The sequence below is a fragment of the Phalacrocorax aristotelis genome, chromosome 3, assembly GCF_949628215.1.
Source record: "Phalacrocorax aristotelis chromosome 3, bGulAri2.1, whole genome shotgun sequence".
NCBI classification, from domain to species: Eukaryota; Metazoa; Chordata; class Aves; order Suliformes; family Phalacrocoracidae; genus Phalacrocorax; species Phalacrocorax aristotelis.
Genome location: NC_134278.1, coordinates 82,055,466 through 82,075,416, shown reverse-complemented (window position 1 = coordinate 82,075,416; position 19,951 = coordinate 82,055,466). Strand labels below are relative to the sequence as shown.

At 45.1% G+C, this 19,951-nt stretch overlaps 1 protein-coding gene and 1 long non-coding RNA gene across 8 annotated transcripts in view; one reads left to right on the top strand and one right to left on the bottom strand.

The window, feature by feature from the left end:
• BMP2 (bone morphogenetic protein 2) overlaps window positions 1-19,951 on the bottom strand; it is a 123,193-nt gene that overhangs the window by 74,334 nt on the left and 28,908 nt on the right. The window lies entirely within an intron of this gene.
• On the top strand, window positions 318-3,996 carry LOC142054953 (uncharacterized). 2 transcript variants are annotated; one of them, XR_012659739.1, is made up of 4 exons: window positions 318-580; window positions 1,882-2,187; window positions 2,428-2,521; window positions 3,003-3,996. It is a non-coding gene; the product is annotated as an uncharacterized LOC142054953 (long non-coding RNA). The 2 variants fall into 2 exon arrangements; XR_012659738.1 differs by having other exon boundaries at window positions 327-580; window positions 1,984-2,187.

Sequence of the window (19,951 nt, the reverse complement as noted above, 5' to 3'; positions counted from 1 at the left end):
TAGGGATAAGAAAGGGGGCATCCATCTGCTTGTGCGTATAGGTCTCTCTATCCCTTCTTTTCCTCTCCTCCCTCAATTTCACCTTGGACTAAAGACTTTATCCCTCCAAACAACCTGTCAATAAACAAACTCCTTCTAGGTAAAATTTAATCTTGAGTGATTAAATTCTCTAAAGACAAGAGAAAGAAAGATGCTTAAAAAGTCTAGGACTAAAGTCATGAAGATCCTTATTATTATGTATAGAATAGCAGCCGCTAGAGCTCCCAAACCTGGATGAAAATTGCAGGATGGAAAATGCAACGCACAGATTAATAAGAAGCAGTTGTCCTGCACTGCAAACTAAACAAAGCAAACAAGCCAAGGGAGAGAGTACAGGGAGACATGAAGTTATGCACAACATTAGCCAGCGGCTTTTGTATCTCCCTCATCACAAACCAGGAGCTCTGTCACTTACCAAAGAATCTACAGAAGAAACAGTTACCTCCAAGCTTGATTAACACCTTACAAAAGCAGAAGATGCCTGTACAGAACCTACAGAGCTTTTGGAGGAGAAGAGCAACAACAATGGACACCTGCAAAGGTGAGTGGCAGCACAAGGACCATGCAGGGTATGCTCACCTTGTCCTTGCAGGTCATGGCTGCTTGCAGTAGTCAGGGGAGGCCACCAGCTTGATCAGCTTCCAGCTCTCCTGGCTACAAGGTGCTGATGGGGCAATGCCTCCTGGCCAAGAGTTGGCCTTTGGAGTAGGGCTGTGCATGGAGCCCAGCATCAGCCCCATTGCTTGTTGCATTCACTTCCAAGCTATCCATTCCCATCTCCCCTTGGTAGCTCCTTCATTGACTGTGATCTGAGCTTTGGGTCTGGAGTGAAACCTGAGGTCTTGGCAAATTCCTCATTCTTCTGGATTTCAAAGAGGACACCACTGCAGGTCTGGGAGTCAACACTGAAAACTGGCCACTGCTAATAAAACAGTGAGCGGCGCATACAGAACTAGGGTAAACAGAGACAAAGCTTCTTAATTCAGCTCTGAGCATTGTTTACCCCTTAGGATATCCAATAATGTTTCCTTCCAGGAGTAACTACTAGAAGATATCCACACATCTGCCTGGCTTGCAAGGATGTCAGGAGAAAAGCTCTCAACAAAGAGCTGTATCTTACATCACACCCTAAATGCAGGAAGCCTCAGGGCTTTGGCATACCTTTGTGAGGAGCAAATTCCTAAGTCGAGGGCTCTCTCTGTACAGGAACACCCTATCCTCCAGCATCGACACACTTAATCCACAGCCCCATCAGCCAGAACTTCCCACCACCCACAATTCCCAGGTGATGGAGTGAATTCTGTTTATACCCAGATACACCACTGGCAACCAACTAATCACTTCTGTGTAGCCCAGCAGCAAAAGCAATGGAGCGAGATTCAAAAAGATGCATTTGTGGCTGTGTCATACCGGCACACTTTTCAGTGCCGTAGTTCCCCATATCTCTCTCTCTTAAGGGGGGGAGGGGGAATTATTGCATGCATAGCACATTTGTGAAGTGCTCTGAGACTTACAACTGAAAGCCTGGATCCACTTATTATTTTTCTTTTCAGAACTTAATAAACTGGGATCTGCCGGTATTTCCAGACACAAAAATCCAAACACTGAATCTTTAGCTCAGTTTTGCAGTTCTGGTGTTTCATATTCTAGGTGTTCTTGCATATTTCCTTGTTACGATTTCAGTTGAATAGTCCCCTTTTTTGTCCTGGTTGTCTTCAAGAGATTTATCAGAACAATCCAGACTAGTTTTGTAAATTTAGGTACATATTGATGAGGCAAAACAACCTCAGCTGGACACAATTTTTAGAAGGGGGGGATTCCATTTTCTTTTTTTTTTTTAAGGCTCATTCAAAAAAGAAAGCCAATCCCAGCCCCATTTTGGACAGGTGGAAGAGAAAAATAGATATATCTTTAAATGGACATGTACCAAAACATGTGCTGCAGGAACCAGGCTTGTTTTGTCTGGCCGGAGGCTCTGGAGCATCTGAAAAACCAGAAGGGAAGACCTCCAAGCCCACCAAGAACAAAACCAGGAAAACCATGGCTGTTCAGCTCCTGGGTGGACCTGATACTGGGAAGACGCTGGAGGCAGTTCCTCACCATTCCACACCTGCGTTACCAGAGGTCTCAAGAGCGACCTGCCAGAAGGTACCACAGGCTACCCAAAAAACCCAGTCTGAAAGGCAAGAGCCTCAGAACACTCCTGCCCTGTCACACCAGCAAGAGTCCGCTCTCTGTTTTGAACACCCTGCGTGCAGGTGTTGGCGGGGAAGAGCGCGTTGCCTTTGGGCTGTGGCAGGCGGACAGGTTTGGTGACCATTTCATTTGCTTTTCCCTGGCCCCTGCATGCCAGGTGCTGCCCCTCATAATCCTAATCTGTCCCCACAGCGCAGTGCCCCATCCCACCTTCCTGCACAACAGTGCAAGCAGCTTCTGCGTTTTCATTATGATCAAGAGAAGAAAGATGATCTTATGGCCGCAGGTAAGGATTAGAGGTTGGTATCTCTGTCCTATTTCGGGCTATGCTGTTGGGCAAATTATTTAAGCTTTCCCTACTGCCTTGTAAGGAAACTTTACATTTAGAGATGAATAAATTATCATACTTCCTTCCCTCTTAGAATTAAATATCTGTCAATTCTTTGTGAGATGCAAAGGGATCAAAATCCCACACAAACATGCCTGCAGATGCTTTTCACTGGATTCTATACCTAGAAGGTCCCATTGAAATGCAAATACCCGACTCTTCCCAATTAAGCAAGGTACTTGTTCCTATACCTCAGATAACCTAAGCTAAAGAAAGTGGAATAGTCTCTATGGAAATAACCATCCTATTCAAAACTCTGTCTGTTAAAACTAATACCTTTCATTGCACCTGGAAAGGAACTGCAGACTGCAAAGCACCCATGTAACATGAGGCCAGAGGGAAATGCCTCTTGACAAGTGCGTTTCTGTGCTGTCTCAAGGTCTCAGGAGTGCTTGAGAGGGACCAGCACAGCCATAACCTGCTCTGAGCTGGAAGAGGAGATGGAGGACCCCGAGCACCACAGGTGAAGGGAACAGTCACAGCTATCGTAGCTCTCTCAACAGTGAAAGCTAATCCAGTTAAAACTGCTTCATCCCTCTGTGAACACCGGTGGTGCGGCTGAACATGGCAGAGGCACAGGCTGAAGCCTGCCTGCAGAAGTTGGGAGACAGGTGAAAAATCTGCTTTCTGTCTCCTGTCATCGAAACTGTGTCAGAAAACTGGGTTTGTGTGTGTGTTTATCTAAAACACAAAGCCAGCACATGGATGCAGCTCTGCCGATCCCGTTTTAGCCCATTTAAGAGTCCAGCCAACAAAATCACTTTTGATTCAACTTATTCCTGGAGCAGTGTGTGGGGCACTGACCACAATATCTCAAAGGAAAGTCACTACTGTTTTGCAAAACCTGGGCTCATTTTTTCCAACTGGTGTCCCATTTCAGCTATAGAAAATTGCTGTCTAAAGGTGCAAATACCATTTTTTTGGTCAGCGTCACATCAAACAATGCACAGTTGTAGCTCATTTAATTAAGGGGGCTAATTTCCCTCAATTGTCTGTTAAGGCATCACACAGGTGTTCCATTTCAGAGCATGCTGCTCTAAGCCTAAAAGCTGATTTTTAACTTAACCTAAAAATGTCAGTAATAATGACCTGTGATTACTGCCTTGTGAATCAGAACCTATGATACTTAAAATGATTAGCATCAAAGCCTAACCAGTAGCTTGCTAAATTAATTATCAGCCATAAACCATCATCACTGAATTGAACTTTAAACTGAATATTGGCCATGGGCTCAGCCCACCTGTTGGAGGCAGCATTTTAACAAATTTAATTTGGAAATGTAGTTAAAGTTTTGGTCACCAATCTCTTCTTGAAGGATGAAACTGTGGTATTAGCACAAAATACAATTTGATTAAAAACAACAAGCTATTTTATGTGGTCCCTGTTGTGTTTGGAGCACACATTCCTCCAGACTGGAGAACTGCTACAGGAATTACTACACTGATCCAAACCCTTGGCAACCCCATTAACCTCTCAGTGATCATCACTGGGGGCTTCAGAGGGTGACAGCAAACAAGCCGGCTTAGGCAAAGCAAGCTTGGGTAAGCCTTGACACAGAAGATTCCTCAATGCCTCTTCACCCCAAGAGGTTATCCTCATATTTTTTACATCCCTTCTTGACAGTCAGCCTGCCCACCAAGGTCAGATGGAGGCTCAGCTGTCCTTTGTCTCTGGAAAGGAGATACCCATTTCTTAGGAGGTGACTGGTCACTCTTGGTGAGCTGGCGAGTGAAGGAGTATGAACAGAGGGTCAGAGCCCTGCTTTCACCAGGGACAAGCTCAGATCACTAGCTCCTCTTTAATAGCTAAAGAAGAAGCATAAACCTTTCCCAAAACAAAGTCAACAGCAATGAAGGAGAGAGAAGCGCTTTGAAGTGTAGCTCTTCCTCTTGAGTAAAGTGGGAAGAGGTGGGATCACAGTGAGTGCCTATAAGCAGCCAGTAATTATGGACATGAAAGTGGGATGACTTGGTGGAGGTCAGGAGCCCTTGGCTCCCTCACTAGCATATGGTTCGTAGACTTTTCCCCAGCGACCCTCCAGCTTGCCCATAACTATCTCATTTTGCAGCTAACGCATCTGTTGCTAATAGCTGCAAGTCTCATTTGATGCTCAATGTCCGCCACCACAATGGAGGGGTTCGGAGGCCGCACCCTACCCCTGACAAACAGACACATGACCAAGGCTGGTGACTGCAGCATCCATGCTGGCAACTTCAGCTGGGAACCAGAGAACAAACGAGAGGTGAAGGCTACCCTAAACTGGCAGGAATCACTTATCCCGTACATGTGCCACTGAGCAGAGCAACCAGAACACCAGTCCCTACGTAACAAACAATATTTCACGTATTAATAACATGTCGGATAGCTGCACTGATGAAAGATTTGTATTTGTTATTAATATATGTTCAGTCCAAGCTGAGACCTGAAGCTCGGTCTGCATTTGAACCTTCTCCAGGTACTCAGGTTTCCTGATTTAGATCTGCCTGACAAAAAACAACAACAAAAGCCTGAAAACATGTTGTTGATTTGGAGAAGAATTTCCTCCTTGCACCTAGGAAAGTTCAGAGAAGAAAATCGCTTGACTGGGATGTATAGCTGTTAATACCTTCTCACAAGCTTTCCCACCCACAGAATGAATAGCAAAAACCAGTTGGCTTTGGGGTATAAACCAAATTAGAAACAGGGAAGGGAAACCTACCAAGTGCCCACAAGAAGTTTGGCTAAAGAACTGTGATGCTTCTGAATATTTGACTTGATATTCTCCCACAGAAAATCAGAGGGAGGCCAAAGCCTAAATATTCAATTGCTTTTAAAAATGCTACTTTAGGCCTTTAAGCCAATTTAGAAGATTTTTAAAATTTTGTCCTGATGCAATAAAAAAACCCAAAAAACCAACAAAATCCCTGGTGCCAATCACATTGGAATTCAGATGTCCTAAGTGTCCTCTATCTACTACTTATCCCAGCTGCCACATTATCATAGCCTGATGTGAGCGAGTCTCTCTAAGACCAATACCTGGGAGGACGATCCTTGAAGAAAAAAAAAATCTCCTGGACTAAAAAAGTCAGAAAATATTTTTGGTGACTTGATGCAAGATTCTGTAGGTCATTCCCAGTTTGTAAGGGCATAGCATTGCTACAGGAGGCTCTGGCTGTGCTGCAAAAGGCTCTCTGAGCTCGGCTGTGTTCATGAAAGATCCTAGAGGATCTCATTAATTTTTTTATATGATTATGAGCATCTTAGCCAATATTCACCTTGGATTATTAGAATTTTATTTTGTTTCTATCATTAGTTACATTTTTTACTATCCTTTATACCAGGAGAAGTTTTTTGCAACCTCATTTGAAACAAACAAACAAACAGTAAAAATAAAGTCCTTTGCTGTTATTCAAATGAGAATAAAGTAAGTCTGGTAAGTTTTCAACTCTTTCCTCTTCTGTTATGGTTTTGGGTTTTATTCAATACTTTATACTCTTTTGCCAGCAAGAAAAAAGAGCTGGGGTGTGAGGGGTGCAGAGGAGGAGAAATGATAGTCACTTTCTTTAACAGAATATGAAAACGCCTTTGTGGAGATCGGTTATCAGTACCTCAGAAAACTGCCCAGCTAGTTTTGCCATTTTCCTGTTCCTTCACACTTAGCAAAAGAGGTCCTTTAGTAAACCCTGCAGCTTGTCTCCTAAGGCTGAGAAGTAACAAGGACACCGCGTGGGCTGACAGGGCCAGCATAACTCACCGATACCCTGGTATCGCTAAAAAGTTGCAGTGCTGCTTCATGGGCAGCAGCTGCTAGACAGGCATTTCTCCCCTGACCCAATCTTTCGCTGGCATTACAGGACTGACTGTGGAAGCCAGGCTCTGTGCCTGCATCTGGGTTTTGTCCTGGGCTGACGTGAGATGAAAATTTCTGCTAAGGTTAACACCATAATGAACATGAAAATGAGACAAAGGCTGGTGACAACCTTTGTATGGTCCTATCTTGTTTTTTTTAAATACTATAGCCATTTGGTCTGATTTGTTTAAGTACCAAAGCACCAATCATTTTAAACAAGCGGGAAAACCCACTGGCAGTGTCCACAGCTTTCAGCCCAAGCCTCCTGCACAGCCCTGACTGCTCCAAGGTTTCCTTCCCTCCAGACCTGTCTTCTGCAAAGCCTCTCAGCCACGGAGGTCCTCCACCTTCCTTGCTACTAGGTGGAGTTTAGAGCATTTCACCTGCCCTTACAAGTCAGCAAGCAGTAAGTCTGCAGCTCCCTGGCAGGGCTCTAAAACCTCCTGCAAGGGTGGAGCAGGAAGAGACTGCTGCAGTTCTCCTGCCAGCCACCAGGAGAGATGTGCAGCACAATGAATGACAGTCGGGCAGCCGTGCATGGGGAGGGAGAACAGGTGCTCAGAGGAAGACAGATGAAAGGAAAGGGAGGGGAGGAAAAGGAAAGGAAGGAATAGAAAGAGAGACAGGGGGAAAAAAATCTGGGGCAAAAGATTTTAGGTATTATCTAACTACTGGAACACGCTTCTGCAGGGTTTCATAGGGGTGGTACATGCAGAACAGGAGTAAGTACGCTATGAAAACAGCATGAGAGCTACACTACAGAGGAAAATGAAGACCACATCTCTGGTTCACCTGGAAGGAGGACGGTGCACTGGCACTTAGGTAGCCTGTGGGAAAGAAAAAATCTGCCTCTGAAGCATTTGGCATCCTCTCCTCTATACCTCCACAAGCGGATTTCCAGTCTTCCTGTAGAAACCTTTGCATCCTCCGTATACATAGCCACACCATGAGTTACATGCAGGACTCCTTGGCAGCCACACAGTTCATAACCCCATTCCTCTTCCTCCCAACAAGATGATGTAACCAAAAGGTAATTCATTGCAAATCTGTAGGATTTTACTCAGCATGAAATGAAAATCATTTAGCAGAAATGTAACAGCTTCCATCAGTAAGAGAAACTGCCCATGGAGATCACTTTGCTCAGGGTTTTGTTCTCTGGGCACCAGGAGAAATGGGATGGGGTCTGGGGAGAAGAAAGGACTGTCCACAAGAGTTAGTGTCATGTTGCTAATCTTCATCTTCAAACTCACCTTTGAATAGCAGTCTGTGGGAGAAACTGAAACACGGGACAAAGCCTCATGTCTAAGTAAATAACATCAACAACTGAGGCTTTTAAATGATGTCTGGCATTGGCCAGCGATGAAGGATTTCACTGCAGCCACAAACCTGTTGTTCCACCTTGCTCCATACACACACGTATGCACAAATACACACACAGAGTTCGGTGGCTAATTCTTACAGGTTAGCCCATGCTCTCCCCTGTCACCCATGTTCCACAATGTCATTGCCTGGTTTTTGAGTCTGCACCTGACCCCAGCGCATGGCGGCTCTCAGCTGCTGTTTCAGTCAGGAAAAGGACCAGGCTGCAGCTCTCTGGGCTACACCTCCCTCCCAAGACTGCCCTGAAGTGCTTAGGCACCCGTCTTCATTTAACCTGCCAGCACTAGATCAACCTTCACAATGCCCAGGGCTCAGATCCTCAGGAAGGGTGACCTGTTGCCACCTTGCTGAAGAGCTATTTTGATGGCTCCATGACATGGTGCTGGTGCAAATGATTCTTCAAGAATCCTTTCAGGTGCACTATTCACAAGGAAACCTGTTGATAGATTTTCATTGCATAACACAGCCAACCTTAGGACCAAAAATGAATGGAGGTGTTTAATCAGAACAATCCTCTCTAGTTCCCACGTCAAGGGGCCGAGCCAAATCTATATCTGAACTCTGCAGCTTGGGCCTGCTCTTAGCTCTGATGCTCAGCAAGCCAAGGGGACTTGGGAGGTTCTCCATGTTGCTTATAAGCATCCATCAAAACTACTGTAAATGAGTTATGTTTCAAGTATGCAAGAACTTGCTTCTCCATGCCAAAAAACGATTAGTGTTCTCAGGCTTCCAGCAATGCAAAGCAGAGTCTGAAATGTCCTGATGAGAGATATATGAATTTCCTCTTAGACAATTAATATTAGGGGTGGGTTTTATTGCTATTCTTTTTTATGTTGTTAACATCCTGCCGTCTTTCCTGGTTCCTCCCAAAGAGCTACAATGTAATTTGCAAAACTCCCCTTTGTAAGATGTAAACATTTACTAAACATTGTCTCTCCACTTTGTATTATGACAAAAGAATAGAAGTCAAGATGTTAAATATATTTCTGTATTTGCATCTGAAAGCCCCAGGCCTTCCTGAACATACTTGTAGATAACTTCCATTGTTTAAAGCATGTTACCTTTTCTGTAGATCATCATCTCCATGAAAATCCAAAGGCGAGGTCTTTGCTGAAACACTGCATAGGACCCACTTAGTACCCAGTGCCTTACAACTATATTAATGCCATATGATGATCACCCATGTTATCCCACCTTATTATTTAATATTGAGACATACACAGCCTGGCTCACAAACACACTGCTGGGGATTAGAAATGAGTGGCTTATTCTTCAATGCAATTATAGCTAAATCAGAGGTTGAAACTGAATGCAGAGGTCATTCCTAGAGCTGTCACGCGCTTTGGCAGCAAAGCCTTGGGTGGTTAGAGTGATCCACCTGTCTTTGGGGGTGGGTCAGGCTATATCAGCACTGACAGGGTTTGTGCCTGCTGCAGAACAAACTCACGTGCTGCCCAAGCAGCCTGGGAGGACAGCAAGTGCTGGCGAACCCCGGGTCTAGTGTACAAACCACCAGCAAGCTGAAAACTCTCCCGAGTTTTCTCTGAAGCCAGAAACACCTGGAAACACTTCAATCACCTCCCTCACATCTCCACTAGATAGAAGAAATCCAGTGGCTTCATCAACTCTGCCTTTGCCAAAAGCCTTCATAATGAAAACAGGACCTTAAACCTAGTTTTGACAAAGTGTGGAGTACCCAAAGCCTCCTTTTCCAGCCTTCTTGTTAAATACCTATCTGTGGCCCCAAGCAGACCTTGGCCACCTCAGCAGTACACAGCAGCAGACCCACACCAATCTTGTTTTCTCTCCTTTTGTGTTTGTTTGTCTCTCTGCTATAAACACAGTCCTGTATTTCACAGATGGTAAGAAATGGCTTTACATTAATTAATGTTGTAACGTTCGCCAAGGGCTTAAAATAAAACTAGTTTTCAGAATTGCATTTCATATCCATAAGCAAATGCTTTTCCTTTTCCTTTCTTCCCCATTATTTTGTGCATCTGTGTGCACACGCTTTTTTTCACAAGTAAAAAGCACGGTTTACCCCATTGCACACACATACACACACATGCATGCACACACACACAAATTCTATAAGCGTAATTATTTGGAAAATTTCCAGTTAAAAGTCCCACTAAATAAGTAAACATCATTTAAAGAATTGCTTAGTGTCACTTGGTATTTCATTTCAAACAATATGAAAATCCATGGGGGTGTAAGAAGAGATGCCAAGAGTGACTCCCTAATACAGATATGACTTTGGGATATGAATTTGCAAAACTGATTGAGAAAATGGAGCAAAGACTAATTTTTTACTAAAGGTATAGGAACAGTTTCAATGCAAACCTGCTTAAATCTTTTTAAAATCATACTACCACCACAGGGGCCATCTTCATGAACTTTTTGGAGGGAGGTGGGGCTATTTGTTTGTTTAAAATAGCCTGTTAACCTCATCTTCTGCTGCAGACAAAGCCTTCAGGCCAATCCTGCAAACACCTCTAGTATTGTTCAGAGCAGTCGCTTTTGCACCTGCCAGGAAATTTGTAAGATCAGACATGCAGATCCACCTCCTGCAACCTCTTTGCCTTCCTGGAAACTCCCCCAAAATAGCTGACTGTGTAGGATTAGGCTCTTGCTTTGGAAGTTGATTATGTGATCTCTGTTTCTTTCAGTCTTGCCAGCCAGGGCTTACCTCCAGATGAGTATTTCAGCACGTGCTTATAGTTAAGTATAGGCTTAAAAATTTTGTTGGAAGCAAATCACAAGCACATTCTTACATACTTCTCTGGGCTGGACCTAACCATAGTTCCCCTGTTAAAACAGTCTGGTTATTTTTTTTTCCCCAATGCTTACCCCACCACTGTAATTTCTCTCTTCAACTACCCTCTCCAACTGCTTCATTCCAGTGAAACCAAGGGGAAATGACATTTTCTTCTATGGCAAGTAAATCATAATTGACAACAAACCATTAGATTGAGCACAAATTTGCAGGACGAGGTAATATCTTTTATTTAGATCAACTAACCCAGGCTAACTATACAGATGGGCCTGTCCAAGATCTGGCTCTCCCTAAAACATTGCCTCTCATAGATCTTGTATTCTCATAGCGCTGCACACACTTGTGCTTTACCAAGGTTTTATGGGGTTGGGGGAAGCTGCCTATTCTGCTAAGAATCTGGGAAAACAGAAGGAATGCAGTGTACTGCTCCTGCTGCATCGGGCTGCCTAGCAGAGAGTTAATATCATTGCACATGAGCCATTTCACCTACAGCAAGAAGTGAAAGCATGCAACTACACCCAACAAGTGATCACAGAGCACCCTGCAGGGAATTTGCTTCCATTTCAAAGGGAGAGATCAAAACCCACATGGGGGTGGGGGTGGGGGCAAGGAAAGAAAGGAAATAAAAGAAAGAAAGGAGGAAGGGAAGGGAGGGAAGGGAGGGAGGAAGGAAGGAAGGGAGGAAGGGAGGAAGGGAGGAAGGAAGGAAGGAAGGAAGGAAGGAAGGAAGGAAGGAAGGAAGGAAGGAAGGAAGGAAGGAAGGAAGGAAGGAAGGAAGGAAGGAAGGAAGGGAGGAAGGGAGGAAGGAAGGGAGGAAGGGAGGAAGGAAGGAAGGAAGGAAGGAAGGAAGGAAGGAAGGAAGGAAGGAAGGAAGGAAGGGAGGAAGGGAGGAAGGAAGGGAGGAAGGGAGGAAGGAAGGGAGGAAGGGAGGGAGGAAGGAAGGAAGGGAGGAAGGAAGGAAGGAAGGGAGGAAGGAAGGAAGGAAGGAAGGGAGGAAGGAAGGAAGGAAGGGAGGAAGGAAGGAAGGGAGGAAGGAAGGAAGGGAGGAAGGAAGGAAGGAAGGAAGGAAGGAAGGAAGGAAGGAAGGAAGGAAGGAAGGAAGGAAGGAAGGAAGGAAGGAAGGAAGGAAGGAAGGAAGGAAGGAAGGAAGGAAGGAAGGAAGGAAGGAAGGAAGGAAGGAAGGAAGGGAGGAAGGAAGGGAGGAAGGAAGGGAGGAAGGAAGGAAGGAAGGGAGGAAGGAAGGAAGGAAGGGAGGAAGGAAGGGAGGAAGGGAGGGAGGAAGGAAGGGAGGAAGGAAGGGAGGAAGGGAGGAAGGAAGGGAGGAAGGGAGGAAGGGAGGGAGGAAGGGAGGAAGGGAGGAAGGGAGGAAGGAAGGGAGGAAGGGAGGAAGGGAGGGAGGAAGGGAGGAAGGGAGGAAGGGAGGAAGGGAGGAAGGGAGGAAGGGAGGAAGGGAGGAAGGAAGGGGGGGAGGGGGGAAGGGAAAGGGAAGGGAAAGGGAAGGGAAAGGGAAGGGAAAGGGAAGGGAGGAAGGAAAATGCTCCCAGCCTGTGCATAAGATCAGTGTCTGGCCCAACGTCAGTAGTTTTCTAAGAGGAAGGGAAAGATATGGATGGAAGAATCACAGAGCACCTTCAGTGCCTGATTATTTATGTGCTGGGGGTTTGATCCTACCCACCGAAATAAATGGAGGTTTGCCACCAACTTCAACGGAAGCAGAAACAGGTCCTATCACCTTGAGGTTTATTGGCTGTCTGCAGAAAGTTTTAAAATTTATATAGAAATTAAACAGAGGATAATTTGACAGTTTAATGGTGACATCGTGGTTTTTACATTAAAAGAGACACAGATTTATCCTTTGGGTTTTATGGGTAATTTTTCCTGCCTGTTGTTTTTTTTTAAGAAAAATTCTCATGTTTCAAGGGAAGACTGATAAAAATAGGATATTCCTGTGCATAAGAAAAAAAGAACTTAAAGCTTAGTCTTGTCTTCCATCCTTCACTCAAGGCGCAGTTGGCATTAGCTGTAGCAGCAAATTAGCCATCCTGTAAGTGCTCCACTCCTGCACCAATAATAAAAAAGGCTGTCCTAATTTGAACTATGACAAAGAGGGCATTTGACCATAAAAAAAATTACTTTAAAGAGCTGGAAAAAAAAAAAAAAAAGAAAAATTTGCTGTAATCAAGTCCTGTGTTTGGCACCCATCAACTGGTCCAAAAAGTGAGGATTCTGCCACCCAGGGCAGATTCCCTCCAGCTCCTTGGGCATTCCAGACCCAAACTCATGTAGAAATGCCTGAGAAAATGACTTTCCAGCCCCTTGGTAAACTTGGTCACTTAATCATTAATTATTAAATTAATTCACTCACTGAAGCCAGTTAATGCCAGTACAATGAGCTGGTCCACTCTGACTGAGTTTGGGCTCAGAAGCCTGGCTGCAAATATTTAAAATTAGGGCAATGATTGCATTTCCATCTATGAAGCTTAATAAAATTATCTATCTTCACCTGATTTGGTACATTTCTTTGGAAAGCCAAAGTACTACAAGTGGAAGCTCTTTATCTCCAAGCAGATCGAGACAGGACCTGACAGTCCAGCAGCTGTAATGCATAGGGAGGGCAGATGGGAGATGATGGAGCTGGTGAGCAACAGGAGAAACATAAGAGCATAACAGCTACCCAACACCACCAGCCACTTTAAGATGGCATTTTCCAGCCATCCTTGAAGACCCTTTGTTAAATAAGTCATTCATTGGTCTCTGCTCCAGTACTTGCAGGGAGGTGGCTGTGCCCATAGCTCTCTTACCCCAGATCCCACTGGGACATCTCCCTGCATCTGCCTTCACACATGGGAGAGCTCAGTCCTGGAGAAAACACTAATGGCTCATTAGCCTCTGAGGTGTGGGTGCAGACCCTGGAGGAATGGCAGACAGGAGGGAAGGGTGCAAGAGGGACGGTAGAAAACACTTGAGGTTCACACAGGAATGAAAAGCTTCTGGTTCTTCCTTCTCCCACAATAAGCTTCCACCACCTAGGATTGTGTTATTTCTTAGGAAAATACAGGAGAATCCTTGGTCTGGGCAACAACAACAAAAATCTTTAACTGTGAAAAATAGTTTGACCAAAACTATTGAATTTGTGCCATGTTCTGTGATGAGGTTTTTTGGGTTATTTTTTTGATTGCCAGTGCAGGGGAGGAAGAAACAGGAAGAACAGCAAAAACTTTTCAAATCGACTTGAAAGGACTATTTTTTCCCCTCCTGAGATTTTTCCATTTCAGTCAGTGTGCTGGAGAAATCGCTCACTCCCATAGCCCTGCCACTTTGAGCCCCCCGGCAGCTCCAAGGGTTTTCTAATGCCGAACGGCTGGAGCAGACACCAGCCCCAGGGCAGCGGGGCCGGAGCTGCCCTCCATGGGCCACTGCGTCCAGCCCCCAGATTTCCCTGCCAGAGGCCTGGGCTCCTTGGGCAGCAAGCTACAGCTGGTAGCTGCTCCAGTAAGGAGACAAGCCTCTGCTGCTAGATGCATAATCTCCAATTTATACAAAGCTTTGAAAGGCATCCAACGGTCTAATTGGGAGGCCCTTAAATTAAAGCGGGGATGGGATTTGGAATCCACTTTAGAGCCTGCGGTTTGGAGGGAAGCATGGGGATCCATTTCATCTGTGTTGATATCAGGAGAGCCCAATATAAATGTTTTCTGGTGCTTTTATTCCTCCAGCCCTGGGGTTTACATGAGGGTTGGCTTTTTGTTCAGGTTTTTTTTTTTCTTTCTCTGTTGTTGGTTTTTTTTCACTCTGAAGCCTCTTCCAAGCGTAATTTTAGAAAAGGCACATTATCACAGTGTCTGGGGCACCACCGTTTTGCTCTCAGGTCTGGCTGCTGGAACACAGTGCGGTCCCCATGCCTGTCACATCACTGGTGACAGCTGCCCTGCCTGAATTCAGAGGCTAAGGTGGGACATCGGCAGTACATATAGGAAGGAAAGTTGTGCTTCTGCCTGGAGCCTGGCCACCAGCTCTGTGTTGCCAAACTGACACCATCTGGGGAAGGGGATGTGGTGCCAGAGGATGGAGGGAGAGGGGAGATGTGCCCATTGCAGCAGCCTTGGGGCTGCTCTCAGTTATAGCTCACTCTCCTCAAGCCTAAACAGCACATTTTCACAGCTCTGGTGTTAAAAGCACAGCATGCCCTTTGGCCTCAGGCTTGGGAGACATAGCTCCAGGATGGCTTTATTGGCCTGCCCTCGGCAGGAAAGCTCTGCTGCCCTTAAGCAACAGCTTCACAGCTGAGACTGAGGAGGTGAGCAGTGGGCAATTCTCCTTTGCACATCTGCTTTTAATTGGACTCTGCTAGAATATTGCAGCCATTTTGCCTCACTCCTAATTTGGCCCACTGACAAGGACCCTGTGGCTGACTGCACCTGAATGCTGGTTGCAGACCTTGTGCCCCATCACCCTTCACTCCCAGTGCAAACCAGAATTTTTATTCTCTAGCCAAAGAAATACATAGATTTCATTTTCATGGGAACCAGAAGCCAAAGGGGACACATATTTTCAACTTGTCCAACTATCATGAGTGGCATACACCTAAAGGTAAGAGCCTGTGAGGAAAAAACTCACCATTCCAATATGATTTTTGCTTGTAGATCTGATAGATAATCTACAATATACTAGGAGAGGAGGGCTCCAAATGGTCTCCTCCACAAGCCTCCTCCTCAGCTGCCATAGCATGGCCAGGCTGCAGTGACGTCTGGCTGATTTACAGCGCTTAAGAGCTGACCTCTGCATTCTGAGAGTGCTGAAACCTGTCAGCAGCTGCTAAATGCAGCCTCTTCTCCTTCTAATCTTCTAATAAAATATTCAGCAAGCCACCAGAAGTAAAATGATTTGAGGGAGTGGGAGTTTTCCTTTGTATTTTTACTGCCAGAATAGCATATAATTTCTCCTTGCCACTTGAAGTGGTTTGTGTTCACAAAAGCTATGCGACAACAATACCGTGCATGCACAGGAAATTCCCTTCACATCACAGTGACACGAGGGGGAGAAACGGGGAGCATACAATACATGTAAAAATATAAACACGAGAAATGACCTCATTTGTGCCAACATTCAGACTGATTATATAGGTTCATGGCCGGAATTTCTTCTGTGGCCTTATTTTTGCTCTCCTTTCCAGTCTACTGTATGATCTGATCAAAAACAGGATAGCATCATTAAATAAGACCTGGCCTCATGTCATGTGCTTTCCCTCTGACTCCTAAACCTCCTCCCCGGCCAAGCACCTCAGTCGCTCCCATTCTGCTGGAGCTGGGAGGGCAGGTTAGCTTTGGCCCTGGCCCCATGGGGAGCAACTGCGCAGGCTGAATGCTCTGGCAGAAATTTCCTGGTGGGAAACACACATGTATGAAAATGAGGGATAGGCTTGAGGCTAAAGTCCTGGCAGGAGATGCAGAAAAACTCGCCCTCACCTCCCAGCTCTTCCTCTGTGACATCTGGCTAATCTAGGGAGCACACAGATTACCTTTGTCCCCCAGCAGTGGCAGAGCAAAATGTTCCTGATGTTTCGCACCCCTCCAAAAAAGCAGGCTGGGACTCTCCATCCCCCTTTCCTGTGAGTGACCCCAGAGCTGTGCATCAATTTGGGATGATCCACCAGTGAATGTACCTTAGCCTTGGACTAGCTCTTTCTGGCCAGCAAGTCACAAACCCATTGACATCCTAACCAGACTGGAGATGGCTGAACTGCCACGCTTCTATTTTGCAAGAAGCTGTGACATTTCGTGAGTGTTTGTGGGGGGGACTAGCTTCAGAAATATAATTTCCCACAGAAAGGAAATTACTCAGGACTTTTTGTTTCGTTCTAAGGGGAAAAAATGTGAAACCATGCTACATGATTTGTTTCCTTGTGAAATAAATAAATAGCTGCCTCTTCCGAAACTTGAGTACCTGCTACTTCACCCTGCCCTGGGGTCACAATAAGCATCAGGGACCTTGACAGCAGACTCAAAGTCCCAGGACTTTAGGCCCTGGAGCAGGACACAGAGCAGGAACATGGGGAGCCCGCACTTGCATGGCTTTTTGGATTGCTGCCCAGGGTCAGTGAAGGTTGAAGCTGTAAGATCCCCAAATCCCAAAGCTGTACAGATGAGCTGCATTGAAACTACACATCCCAGAGACCTTTGTGCCCAAAAAGTGACCCTGAAACCACAGCCCTGAGGCAACCTGCTTCTTCAGGTGAGACACTTGGCTCTGGAGAGCCTCAGTTCAATGATCGCATGTTGGCCAACATACTCCACATCCCCCCAGCTCCTCAGCCCAGGACCATCCCTGCCTGCTGTGCAGTGCACAGTGCCCGTCTTCCTCCACCATATAGCAAAGCAGGACAGCATAGCTGCCCTGTCCTCCCAGGGAAAGGTGTCTGTCATTTGGTTAGTTGCCTCCTGCATCTCTGCCAGTCCCCTCCTTCATTAAATTAACACCTCGTTATAAAATGCAAGCTGCTTTGTTCCTACAAATGGTGCTGGAGGGTGTTTACTTTTCTAATGAATATCCTGTGTAGAATGGAAATCTGTCCCTGGCAGTCCTTAACAAGTGCTTCATTAAGCTGTTTGAAAAATGTTCCTTTCTGTTCTCCTTTGAACAGGTTAGGCTTTGCTCTTTTAAGCTAGTTTTTGGCTGCCTCCCCATACCTGAGAGGATGGGTGGAGAGGTGGCCATCTGCTCCCAGAGCAAGCAGCTTTTTTAATCCTCAGCACCAGAAAACACACTGATAGTGCAGTCTCTCCACAAGGTAAAACAGCATCCGTCTGCTGACAGTGACACCGTGGAGACGGTCTAGCATGGCAGTGCCCGGTACAGCACAACGAAGAGAGCGGCATTCACCTGCAAGTGGAGTTATGAGGTTCATGCTTTTAGACTACTGTTATGAAACTATGGAGTTCAATAGCAAACTGGAAATGTAAAGAGGGGTGTGGTGGATGTAGGGGCCAGGTTATCAAAGCAATGTAAATTCTGCTTGGAATTAGGCATCTGCTTCAGAAAAAGTCTCGCAGCACCAGCAGGGTAAAACTCTTAACAACAAACTCTTGGGTTTAAATATGATTGTGTCCATGTTAGCAGCGACAACTAAAATTGCTTATAATTCTGTTGGATAGAGCTCCATTTGAAAACTGTTCAGTAGAAGCTTTGAGATAGAGTGTTCAGTGAAGCTTCTTCCCCTATCAGCAAATGGAAATAGGTACCACATATGTTGCCTTCCAGCCAAAATGTAAGGAAAGCTCTCAGAATGACAGAAAACACAAGGATCGTCTTTACAGGGCAGGAGACTCATTGTTGTGCCAGTGAAACGGGACTGTGGAGTCTCACCGCAAATAACGGCATGTTCTGACCTGATATATTGCTGCTTTCTGTCTCCAGTCAGTGCTGCATACAAACCTGGAGCCTTTAAAATCCCCCCAGCCTCCAATGGTATTTTCACAGGCTTCTCTTTCACCAGGCAGGCTGAACATTGGCTATCATGGCTGCTGAAATGAACTACCAAAACACTGGGTTTGGGATTTCCTTCTGGATTTTAATTTTGCTATTAAAACCCCTTGCTAGCTTCAAAAGAGATGGACTATATTGTTTGAGGGTGAGAAAGCTATAGTAGTTCAAAGCTAATGCAACCTCCTTTGCCCTAGAGCTACTTCAAGGAGTCTCATTCATCTGGATAAACAGGTAACATACTAGAAAAGTGTATGCAGCCATGAAGAAGAGAGCTCGTTCACCAGCAAACCTTCAACCCCAGGAGTTCTCATTTTGCCCCACTAATCTAACGCAATTCCCCTCAGGCAAGAAAGTTTGGGAAAGGCAACAGTGTTGGAAAAATAATCTCTCTTCCCTCAGAGTAAATGCAGGTCCCTCTTTTAAGAGGCCTAATCATCCTTCAGCACAGTGATGCCAACACAATGCAGGTATGACAAAAGCACGGAAAACACAAGTTCCAGAAAAACCATGTGTTGTTGCAGTCACTGGTGGTTTGGCCATTGGTATCTTCATCATACAGCTTGGTGCTAGCTGCACAGCCTTGATCTTGGAGACTCTGCCCTTCAGACATTTGCTTTTCTGAGCAGGCAGCTTACAAACTTAAAAGGAAATATTTGCTCTGTATTGGACCTTCCAATGGCACATAAATCCAATGTTTTAATGGAATAGCTTTTTTTTTTTTTTTTTTTTTTTTTGAGTGTGGGGTTTTTTTTTGTGTGTGTATTTTGGGGGTGTTTTGGGGGGTGGGTTGTTTGTTTTCTTTTTTAACTACTGCATGGTGAAAGGCTGCCATCCAGGTCATCAGGCACCTATAAGCACAGGCGAACTGCAGTGAAGTCAGTGTGGATGTACATTAAGCTCAAAATCTGGACCAAAACACGCTGTCATCAACATAAAACCAGTAATAGCATTTGCAGAATGAGGAAACAAGCTAACTTCCTAACGAGTCATCCCATTAAGACAAGTTCCCTTGTTAAAACTATATTGATAGAGGAGTTGATAATTAACCAACCAATGTCTGTACCGTACTAGCACATTGTCCAGTGTTATCTGACAGCAGTTGCAGAGATAACACTGGACAATGGCCTGTTTGGAAAGGTGGGTAAGCTGGAAAGAAGTACTGGAATGTTTGCATGGGAAAAAATAATGCTACTATTCAGACATTAAGCTACTAAATTCAACCACTCCACATAAATACTCATTTGACTTGGACAGCTTTCCTAACAGATGATACGTGACTTTGACTGAAAGACTAGTAGTCTAACAGTGGCTTCACTTTCACTTTGCTCAGTCTATTAGTCAGACAGTTCAAAGGAGAGAAAAAGGAATTTGTCTGCAGTAGCCATGGAAAGGAGAGGCATTTAGAAACCACAATGTTGAAAGCAGAGGAAAAATAGCTGAAATACCCCAAAAGACCAGGGACAGAGCAAGACAGATCCTCTCAAGCATTTCTCTTAGCAAAGCCTGAATCCATATTCTGGCCACTAATCTGGGAGAGGAATTGCTCCAAACTGAGGGGAAAAGAAAAGCTAGAGAAAATAATTCCTAGAATAAACACGTGAGTCCAGTCTAACAGTCTGCAGGCCTGTCTTAAAACTGAGAATCTCTGCTTTTCCTGTGGCCAGATGATTCCAGCTGGCACGTCCATAGGCTGCCTCAAGCACTTGGACCAAACTGGCATTGCCTTCATCTATTACTACATATGAACCGGGATTAAATACTTGTAAAACTGGGTGGGTTTAATTCTGCCCTAAGTGACCCATATCCATTAGGAATAGCTTTACCAAAACCACTGGAGTTGCATCTCTTGTAACTGAGATTA